Here is a 12,603-nt window from a genome sequence, read left to right on the forward strand (position 1 = left end):
TGAATCTCCAATAACTTGTATTTTTTATTATTATTAGTAAGAAATAAAGATGTTTCGAATAGCAGCGTAATTCTTAAACATTACTTTTCCTTTCGTGCTAATAATAAATTTATTAAGTCTTTACTAAGTGATGGTATAAGTTTTACAATCAGTAAATATATATACATATAATAACAGTCTAGCATAATAGAAATAGTTTTTTCTATTATTCTTTTAGTAAAAAACCTTTTTTGCTTCCCATCAATTTTGTTCCGCAAATGAGCAACAAAATTACCAGGATAACATAAGTGGTAAAAGTTCGATGCTTCCACTAATCAACTCGATACTTGAAACTAGAAAAAGCTAGCACGCACAGCTTCTGTTATCCCATTACACGTAGCCCAAATAAACATCTAATTCTTTCCTGCGCACCTCTGCATCCTCATCCATCCCGCTTGTGCAAATATACCCATCTTTTTCCGTCCCGATTCGGGATTGTAGCACTTTTGAGCTCCTACTCCTAGTTTTGCCCGTGAGCTCGTGGCGTATGGACGTATTCATTGCGGCCGCAGTACGCGTCAACACGTTACAGGCGTGTTTTGTCGGGACCTTAATGAAAAATTGATGAAAACGCTGGTTTAACGATCCTCCCCGCTTCACAGGGGCATATTTAGACTGTGTTTTTAATTAAACTTTGTGCGCTGTACGGATATTGAGTGTATAATGTAGTCATTGCTGATACGGTGAGTTCAAACGTTACAGTGCCAATTTCAGGTAGATAACGTGACTGAAAATCGTCATGGGCGGAGATAGATAACACTTTTATTGATGCTGCTGTCCCTTCTTACTTTAAACCCTACGAGGTTTATATTTTAACTATTTGTATTTATACTTGTAAACAATAGTAAGCAGAAACTATTCTGCGATCCTAATAGAAACAAGTGGTATTTAGAAAAACTTTGTATTAAACTAAACATTAAAAATACAAAATTAAAATAATCTCGAATTTTTTAATATTAACATGCACTTTAAGAATATATTTCATTGTATTGTTTTTACATGTAACCTCTGAAGTACCTTATCACAAAGCAAAAAATAATACATAAATTATTATAACAGTGGTTAATGTTTGTTTAGTAACAATAATTCGATAGGAGAAAGGGATAATTTAGGCAACTTTCACCACTTATCATTTTATACTTATTGTAAGTAGGTAGGTACCTGGGGATTGAGTTAGGTTTACAAATTATTTTGCTCGTTAAATCGAATTTCCTTTGAGAATGCTATTTACTTTACTAATAAGTTTATGTGTATATAATGTCTAAATAAAAAATATTTTAACGTATTACAATGAAATAAAGTCAGTATACATAAACGAATAATTCATGCATCTTACATTAGTTCATAGTATATTTTTTATCGTAATTTACAAGACTAAAGCTGCGAAATATAGCTACTAAATCGTATTTAAATTAATTGGACCTACATTAATAAAGACTGTACATATTAAATTATATTAGTATTGGGCGGCTTAGATCTGTAATAAACTACATGTCTAGTTATTAAATTAACACCGCTTTCTACGCTAATTCCAGGTATAAAAGAGATTGCTCGTTTGTGTACCAAATTTAATCAAAGAGTCTACTAGTTTATGCGGAATGTGTTTACGGAGAGACAAGTAAATAATTTTATTACTTATATATTATTTACATTTTTGTAATGAACGCTTTTATTTACTTTTAATTAATAAATTAATAATTTCGATAGTCGGCATTTTTGAGAAATAAAAAATATCTACCTCTAAAATTAGTTTAGAATCGTAATAAAGAATCCAATAATTATATCTCTAAAGTTAAGAATATAATGGCCATATAATTACAGCAATTGAGTGACCCTCAAGATAGGATATCCTGTTATATAAGAAATAAAACAACAAAAATATGGATACATAAACCTAGAACGCCTCGTTCCAGGTATTTAAATTGGTTCGATCGAAAACCGAACCTGGGACCTCACACACAGTAATATATTTATTGTTGCACCACAGAAGTCGTTATAATAATATTGCAGTATTTAAATAGAATACTATATACTTTTCATGCATGTAACTGTAAATTTATGATCCTTACTAATATTATGAATGTGAAAGTTGAGTTTGTTTATTTGTTACCTTATAAAGGCTTAGTAGCTTAACCAATTTTCCAGTGATGTGATTGTGTCAATGTTATTTATAATTTAACTTAATTAATAGATATAATGGTCAGATCCACTTCTCGGCAATATTTGCATGTTTATATACATTCTTTCTTTATATAGCAATCTGTAGTTAACGTTGTTGGTAGTACTATTAATGACATTTAAATGTAATCTTATTATAATTGTATATTGTATTACTGTTTGTTAACCTTAAAAAAAAACCAATCATTATGAAATTTGGTGTACACGTACTATATGGGATAGAGCAGGATATAGGCTACTTTTTATCTCGGTCATTAAACATATTCCAGTCATGCGGATGTAGATGCAGGTAAAACATAGCAATAAAATTTATCACCTACCTAGTGAATTATCATCATCGTCATCATTTCAACCATTGTCTGTCCACTGTTGGACATAAGCCTACCCCATAGACTGCTATAAGAAACGACCCTGAGTCACCTGCATCCACTTGGATTCTTGGCGTCGATATATCTAGCGACGTCCAGTTTTGCGGTCATCTGAAGGAAAAAGCTAAGATAGCTTCCAAAAAGTTGGGGGTGCTCAATAGGGTGAGACGGTATTTCACGCCAGAAAACCGCCTTAAACTGTATAAAGCTCAAGTGAGGCCACACATGGAATACTGTTCTCACCTGTGGGCAGGAGCGCCACAGTACCAACTCCTTCCATTAGACCGCATTCAAAGTCGGGCAGCTCGAATTGTTGACGATCGGCGTCTTACTGTCCGGCTCGACCCACTGAAACTGCGTAGAGATGTTGCATCTCTGTGCATCTTCTACCGAATTTATCATGGGGAGTGCTCTGAAGAATTGTTCGGATTGATACCTGCTGCTGATTTTCACCATCGTACAACCCGCCATAAACTAAAATTTCATCCCAACCATCTGGACGAGTGGCGGTCCTCCACCGTGCGTTTTTCAAGGCACTTTCTCCCACGCACAACCACTCTTTGGAATCAACTTCCAGCAGCAGTATTTCCGAACCGATACGACAACATAACCTTCAAGAAAAGAGCATATTCCTTTTTAAAAGGCCGGCAGCACACCTGCAATGCCGTAGGTGTTGTGGGTGATTATGGGCGGCGGTAGTCACTTACCATCAGGTGAGCCGCATGCTCGTTTGCCCCCTGTGTTGTAAAAAAAAAAAAAAAAAATCCACTGACTCCTTGCAATAAATTGTCGTAAATTATTTTCAGTATATATTTCTTGTTACCTTCTATTATTGTATTTTATTCCCAATTTTAAACCAATTTGGATAATTCCTTTTAGACGTAACATATAATATCAATTTTATCACGACAGAAGTTTTTTTCTTTAAGGAAGCAAAATCTTAATTTGTAATTTTATTAAAGCTATGACTGTTTTTTCAATGAATGAATTATATCATTATTATCATTCATTCATAAAAGAAACAAGGATATCCTTATTTGCTTAAATAGAGCTTATTTCCTATGTCTACGTTTACGAAGCTACGGGCTACGATACCGCGTAGTAGCTTATTATTGGCCCCTTCTTTTGTACGTCCTTCTTGTACCCGCTTAAGATTTATTAGTCTCACATTATTGGGGTAGTAGTGTAGGCACCTTGTGGTTTAGACTACGATCCTTCGTACCGGATATTTTTTGTTTAATTCAAATTAATAAATAACAAAAATATTTGAGTTTCAAAAAATAATCGATTTTAATTTCTAGGTACGCATATAATATTAACTATTTACAAAAAAAAAAAATCGAAATAAAATTACTTAGCTGCTCATAAAATATTACTATTTTGTCCGTCGGCTAAAATATTAATTGTAACAATCCTATTAATATCATACTAAATAATAAAGTTTGTAAAGATAGTTAATTTTAAACTTTCGCGTTGTTTACACATACTTTAAATACAATATCGGGACTTAAAGCGATGCAAAATTTTCAACATGGTACAATCTACGTCGAAACGTCGACAATAAAGAAGCAGGTATGTGTACTATTTACCTGCTTCTTTGCAGAAATTTTTCATCGCGTTAAGTTCCGACAGTGTTCTTAAAATATTTGTAAAGAATTTTGATATTCAGACTTCTTTATGTTTATATTTTTTTTATTGAATCACGCTCAACATATGAAATACATTTTAATTCAAATAGATCGCATACATATGCAGGTAACACCGTGAATGACTAGGGAATAATAAAAATATACATTATACATAAACATACACTACAGGTGGATTACCAGATGAAGACTTTGTACAAAAGTCGATTGCTTGGGTACCTCTGTCCCATTCGTGTTTCTACCGTGAAGCAGTTGTGTTTGCATGGCTGTGTTTCGGTTTGAAGCGCGGGATATGGCAGTGAATTTACAGGGTACAGAGGAATAACACCTGAGTCATTAGGAATGGCAACGCATGGAGGGTATCATGGGCGAAACAGTATACTCTGTTATGTCCATGGTACTGCTCATGTCTATAGGCGACGGTTACCACTTTCCATCAGGTGGGCCGTCAGTTTGTTTGCCATTCTAAGTTGTATAAAAAAAAAAAAACTTTCTACAAACACGAGTACATAAAGAAAAATCACTTTCCCTTTAAGCTTCTCCTGCTGGTTACTCTCTTTGAGTCATATATTACTATTTGCTCTTCTATTGCAGTTGTTTTATTTAATTATTTTACATAGTAATATTTTATGTCTTTATTTATATATCTATATATTTATTTATTTAATATATTATGTGTATGTTGTTGTGTATGAATTTATCAAATGTTGCTTTACTTTTTTTTCTCTATTCAAAAATGCACCGCCTACGTATTTCTCGGTTTGCCCAATGGTTGACTGGTAGAGAACACCGCCTGGTGTTAAGTCCGCCAAATGTATATAGAATTTTACTGTGCATTAAAGTTTAAATAAATAAATAAATCACTACAGATATATTAATATTATGCAGTAGATAATATTTCTCAAAGTAAACTGAAACCCAATTTGTTAGCACATACAAAGCAGTGCATTCTCATGAATCTAATTAGAATGGGGACGACTGATAACCTACTTATCATGTAATACTGTTGGAGTGACAAATATACGAGCTTACCCTAAGTAATTTATGAATCTTCAAATCCTGTACAAGGAAATCTAAGATATATTATGATCTAGCTGTTTCCCGCGGCGCTGCTCGCATGAATCGGTATATTAAATATCCTGCGAGTTAAAATATGGTATACCCACCTTTATAAAGTTTCAGTTAATTCAACTGGTCGATTATTTTATAGAATTTTATATGTGATTCTTTATATTGATATATTTTTTTTATTTATGAACCGATTGCAGTAAAACAAACACTAAATGTTTAGTGCAATCTATTAGTGAAAACCGCATTCAAATCGATGAAGCCGTTCTTAAGATTAGCTCACACAAACTTACAGACAAATATACAAAAATTAAATTAATTAAAATCATTGTTTTGGGTTCTATTGCGTTCATAATCCCCCCCCCCTCCTATAATAGTTTTTCTTATATATCTTCCATGTACAGACAGCGACCAATTACGATTTCATTATATGTATTGATTGATTAATTAATGTCTAATAACTTATCAACACGACTGTGATATTAGGATCTATGAGCTTGTGAATTGTAGCTAAAGCAATTATTTTATCAAAAAAAAAAAACAAACTATTGTACCGATTTTGATAAAATTTCTATGGGGCCAATCTGTAACTTAAATAACGTTTCAGATAATAAAAGAATTTTCCAAATCGGATTTGAACTAACGAAGTTATGGCAACAAACGTAAAAAACCTCCTTTTCGAAGTTAGTTCACAATGTATGTAAGAGCATTGACACTACACACTAGTTCCGTGCCAATTAATCTTAATCCTTCTTTGCATGATTTTTTTTATTGGTGAAATAAATCAAGTTGATATAATTCATGATAAGTTCGCCTTTGCTAACATTGTTATTAATTTATTGTTGTTACTGTATGTTTTAGTGCAATAAAGAATATAACTATATATATATATATATATATATATATATATATATATATATATATATATATATATATATATATATATATATATATATATATATATATATATATATATAAAATTGTTAAAAAAATTTGACAGCTATGTTTTTTTTTTCTGCAATGGACATTAAAAGTATCCAGATACGATCAAATTAAAGTGAAATTGTTCTTTTATATAATTTTTGGGCATTCAATGTTATGATGGAGATTTCCACCATTATGCAAAGAAGGGTTAAACTGTTTGTACTGATCTTAAGAAGAGAGCATCCCGAAGTAGATATAGTATAGATCAGGTCTTACTATGTCCATGATAGATTCATGTTTATTGGTGACGGTTACCATTTACCATAAGATTGTCTGTCAGCTCGTTTGCCATTATACTTGTAAGTACCATAAAAAATATATTAACTATGGGAGTATACTCTATAATTTTACACGATGACAGTGAAAAATTACTGCAGCGGCCGTTAACTTTGACAGTTCCTTGAAACGTTGCCCCTTTGTTGGCCTTAAAACTTGGAAATTGATATAAAAATAAATGTAATGATTTTTCATTTTTAATACATACAAGTTTTTATATATCGTGATTAATATATTTTATTTAAAGTTTACTGTAATAGAGGGTATATCGTTGTAGATTTTTTTATACAATTTAGAAAGGAAAACAAGCTGACGGCCCACCTGATGGAAAGTGGTAACCGTCGCCTATAGACATGAGCGGTACCATGGACATAACAGAGTATACTGTTTCGCCCATAATACCCCCGTTGCGCTGCCATTCCTGAGGACTTAGGTGTTCCTCTGTACCCTGTAAATTCACGCCATATCCCACCCTTCAAACCGAAACACAGCCATGCAAACACCACTGCTTTACGGTTGAAACACGAATGGAACAGAGGTACTCAAGCAATCGACTTTTACAACTTGTACAAAGTCTATATATATATATATATATATATATATATATAGCATATCATGGATATGTTACCTCGCAACTGTAGTATGGGTTAAAAGTATAAGGCTTTGTTAATACAAAAATATGTAATGTTTTCATGCTCATTGATGAGGTATTAAAAAGAACCAGCAGCGTTCTTAAATTAAGTCCCATCCCTCTAAAATTAAGTTCACTTAGTCGCCTCTTATGACACCCACTAGAAGGGAAGAGTCGCTCCCAATGTATGCTGAAACCCCATATTGATTTTATATACACTATAATATAATAATACTCTTAATAAAAATGTTAAAAAATCACTTTTACATATTTTGACAATGTAATAAGACATAAAACAAAATTGCCATTAATCTTGTAAAATCGACATCACGAGCTTTTTTCAGTAGATAATGTGTTACAAACTCATAAAAAACATTCTGGAACACGTATATTTTTCAACAGCGAAAAATGTTCAACCAACTCATTTTCCAATAAGTGGCGTTATATAGGTAGATGATATATGGATGCTATTCGCTGAATTATTGTCACCGTTTTACTTTTCCATAGTGATGTACCGATTCACTGTACTGCGCATGTGCTGAATTATTATCTCACTCAAGTACTCGAGTACTTAACATACGGTATTCAGAAACACGATACTCGAATGCAGTGTTCGAGTACTCGAATAGTTGTCGCGTGTTTATCGTAAATTTTTATTTCGGTTTAATGATTTTATTTATTATATTTTCCTTAATTACCAAAAGCAAAAACGTAAAAAAAATTATCATTTAAATAAATTATATTTATTTAAGTAAATTATATCAATTAAAAGAATATTCGAGCCTGATTTAGTACTCGAATATTTATAAAACTACATTAGTACCTGTCCGAGTTCTCAGACTCAGTCACGACTAGATTTTTTAATGAGTACCAAAATACTCGAATACAAAAAAAAACCGACTCGTCGTATTACTATTTTTCTATAGAGCGAGTCGAGTGTGGCTTTATTGTTATTCAGCTGATATTCTCGAAATTACGCCCGAAATTAGGGAAGAAACACGTTTTTGTTGGTATTTTATGAATCTCCAGGGATCGGGGGTTTGAAATGACGTAAGAAGCTAATTTTGCTCGCTTAGTTAAATTATTGTAGCTGAGAGAGTGAGTAAATGTTTTGTAAGAATTTACATAATATCCGAATTATATATAAAACGGTTGTGATTCTTTTTTAGGGTTCCGTACCAAAAAGGTGTAAGAGAATCCTTGTACTCTAAGAAATATATTCGAATGACAAAAGGGTTTTTTGACAAAAATAAAAAAAAGTAATTATTATATATATTACTAGTTTTTATTTGCGACTTTATCCGCATAATTGGGATATGTTTGTTTGTTTTTAACCAGGATAAAAAGTAGGTTATATTATTTTTCATCCTATATAGTATATGTTTACTAAATTTCACAGTAACTATGGTGCTACGCAGTGTAGGACGACCCCCCACTAGATGAAGTGATGACCTGAAATGCATTGCAGGGAGTCAGTGGATGCAGGTGGTTCAAGACCATTCGTTATGGCAATCTATGGAGGAGGATTCAGTCCCGCAGTGGACGGATAATGGCTGAAATATTGAATGAATGAAAAATGGTGCTACGAGTATAAAGTAACACATAAACTCAATTTCATATTTATAATATTAGTAAGGATTATGAGTATATATTTAATTTTGCTATGATTTATACAACCTATTCACTATGTAAACAGATCTTTTTTCACCAGAGGGAAACTTTGTACAAAAGTTGATTGCTTGGGTACCTCTGTCCCGTTCGTGTTTTAATCGTGAAGCAGTTGTGTTTGCATGATTGTGTTTCGGTTTGAAGTGTGGGATATGGCGTGAATTTACTGGGTACAGAGGAATAACACTTGAGTCCTCAGCAATGGCAACGCATGGGAGGTATCATGGGCGAAACAGTATACTCTGCACTGTGTATCCATGGTACTGCTCATGTCTATAAGCGACGGTTACCACTTTCCATCCGGTGGGCCGTCAGCTTGTTTCTTATTCTAAGTTGTATAAAAAAAAATCTTGTTGAATTGATAAAAAGAATGAATGCAACATCTTGATTGTTGAGCCTTTAAAACATTTCTACTAAAGTAATCTTAATTGAACTCGTAAAAATAAAACGTAAAGTTTTACAACCACTTGCAACAAGGTAACATCTGTAAGATAAAAAATTGAAATAACCAACATAGATTAAGAAATCTTGCGTTTGAATGGAAAATGAAAAATCTGCTTTCGCCCAAGAGAAATATGGTTGAAATTTATCTGGGGGGACGGTTTAAGGAATCACTAAATCTCGCGGCTTCTGCATAGATGGAGACAAGTCGAGGCATTCTCTCGAGGTTTTATGCCCGTCACGATCGAAGCAAGCTATAAAGCGCTTTACGTTGGAAATTGAAAGTGACTTAAGCTGTAAAACGTAGCGAGTGAACGGCTGGAAGCGCTTGAGGAAATATCAATTTCGGGTTTCGGCGCTTACACTGCTTTTATGTTTATTTTCTTACTGCTGTTCCGTGTAAGTAGATTGTATCAGAGAAAGGAATCCATTTTGTTGTGGTGTCCTCTAAATACAATTGTAAGGGTGTTTAGTGTTAAAAATTATATAATATATATACAATATAACTATAATATATAATATTATATGACTAGCCATATCCCATGGTTTTACTTGCATGAATTGGCAAAAAAAGTATCCTATGAATTTACTGAATACTAGTAAATATAAAAAATAGTAAATATTTTGTCGCCGTGTGGTCCCGGCGCAGAACAGGCTACCCTTTCCTTTCCCGTGGGTATCATAAGAAGTGACTAAGAGAGAGCGAGAGATGGGCAGCAGCGCCATTCTTAAAACATCTCCAAATCCTAAGTGCGATTGCCAATCCGCCATCCAAGCTTGGCAATTACTAGCAAGAGCCCCCAAGAGGGAGACTTATATTCAGCAGTGGAGAATTAAAGATATGAAGATGATTTGAAGAAGATGATGATGACGATGATAATATTTAATATTTGGTCACTTATCACAATAATACCGGTTAGGTCAGCTAGTATGATAGATATGGAATGGGGAGAGATTGTTAATAGCAAATAACCGCCCAATTGCTATCAAAACACCCTATAATATACTATCTAGCTGACCTTCCTTAAAATCATCATAGTTAAATCCTGATGATGGAACCTCATCAGGTGGAAAGCTGTAATTGGCCAACTGACCTGACTTCATCTTTTATTATCGATCACTGGTAGAGATACTAATATCGATATCGCTCCAATATCTATGTATTGGGTTTCTCTAGGCATTGATGGCGGTAAAGAAGTTATCACTTATTTCGATATTCTGTAATCTTTTCGATCAGATTCGTCATTTCGATATTATATATTGGATAACCAAGATTTAATATGAATGAATGAATGGTTTATTTTCTCTTCACAAAAGGTAGTATAAAGTGACAACTTGAGGTACAACTTGATTTGATGAGGACCAATTTTGTGAGAGACTGGTGCTTGCGGTAGGTTTTGAAGAACCTGTGTTACAAGTCACCGATACCCCATCTCCATGGACTACACAAATAGAAGGCAACCAATTAGTGTTATAATACACAGACAACAATAATGAGATATAAAGTGCAAGAATAAACTTAACATTAAAACTTATTTCTAATATATAACTTAGGCAAAGTTAATTACAAAATACATACTATGCGTGCGTGTTTGCGTGCGTGTGTGTGTGTGTGTGACATTTAATATATTTGTTATTAGTTTATATATATATATATATATATATATATATATATATATATATATATATATATATATATATATATACTGGTATCCCGCCGTCGTATATCATTTTCGTCTCATGCAATGATTATTAATAGGTTTTTATACAATTTAGAATTATAAACAAGCTGACGGAACACATAATCAGCATCATGGATATCACAGTATACACCGTGACGCCCACAATACCTCTTATGCTTTGCCATTTCCGAGTACTGAACTGTTATGCTCTGTATATATTTAACCATATTTATTTCCAATGTTCTAGTCAATTATTCACCCGATTTGCTCCACTTAGGGTTTGGTTCACTGGGTGCCCTACTTAATATATATATATATATATATATATATATATATATATATATATATATATATATATATATATATATATACAATCAGCCCTAAATACCTTCAGTTTATTTATATTAATACCTACTTTTAAATATAACATTAAAGTGTGTCTAATTAAAAATATTGTATGTATGTAAATATATATTATTATTCTATATTATTAATTATTTTTGTGTTGATTTATTTCATCATGATCATCATCTTAACTATTATCCGTCTACTGCTGCTATATATATATTTATATATGTGTGTGTGTGTTTAGCAATATATATATATATATATATATATATATATATATATATATATATAACAGAAGGAGACTTTCTATAAAAGTCTTTTGCTTGGGCACTTCTGTCCCATTGGTTTCAACCGTAAAACAATTGTGTTTGTGTAAAGGGTAGAATATTGCAGTGAATTTATAAGGTACAGAGCAATAATACCCTAGTCCTTAAGAATGTCAATGCATAGGCGAAACAGTATACTTTGTTATGTCCATGCTACTGCTCATGCCTATAGGCGACGGTTACCACTTTCCATCAAGTGGGCCGTCAGCTTGTTTGCCATTCTAAGTTGCATAGAAAAAATATGCTTCCCCATAGACTGCCATAAAGAACGGTTTTAAGCCACCTGCATCCACTGACTGTCTGCAATGCATTTGATGTCATCACTTCAACTAGAGGGGGGTCGTACTATACTGCGTTTGCCCGTATGGGGTCGCCACTCCAGAACCTTTCTTTCCCATCAGTTGTCGATTCTTCGAGCTATGTAACTAGTCCATTACCACTTCAGCTTGCTTATCCTTCGGGCTATGTAGGTGACTTTCTTTTGCGGATATCCACATTTCGGATTAATTTACTTCGGTTGATTTATAAATCAAATTCAATACAAAAAATTTGCCCATATGTAAAATTATATATACATAATACACCCTTAGTTCAGTTTGTTGAGGCACTACACAAACAAAAGTCGAAAATCAATGCACTGTGAAAAAATCTCGATTAAAACTTACCCCGTATACTGAACTCGGAATACGCATTGTTGAGTTACGTACAGTCTACTGAACCTCACGGGTATTTCTCTTAGAAAGTACGTGCCTCAGTTTTTAATTCTTGTTCAGGTAGGACTTTTGTTTCAGGAGGACAAAAATTGACAATGTGTGCGTTGGAGAATTACCACAGACTCGTGTGCACTATAGGAAAATATGTTCACGACCATAATCCGTAATGGTATAATCAAAAGCATGATAATAATGACTGTGATTGCTGTTGTATGTAGCATTCGTAATGCCTTTT

General features: G+C 33.1%; 1 protein-coding gene across 1 annotated transcript in view; it reads left to right on the plus strand.

The window, feature by feature from the left end:
• The first annotated feature begins 514 nt into the window (after positions 1-514).
• LOC113509675 (spondin-2) overlaps positions 515-12,603 on the plus strand; it is a 68,999-nt gene continuing 56,910 nt past the window's right edge. The window contains exon 1 of the mRNA XM_026893067.3: positions 515-722. The gene's annotated coding sequence lies outside the window, so the exon portion shown is untranslated. The remainder of the gene's footprint in view (positions 723-12,603) is intronic.

This window comes from Galleria mellonella, unplaced genomic scaffold (assembly GCF_026898425.1).
Source record: "Galleria mellonella isolate WM207_F2 unplaced genomic scaffold, CSIRO_AGI_GalMel_v1 utg57, whole genome shotgun sequence".
Lineage (NCBI taxonomy): Eukaryota > Metazoa > Arthropoda > Insecta > Lepidoptera > Pyralidae > Galleria > Galleria mellonella.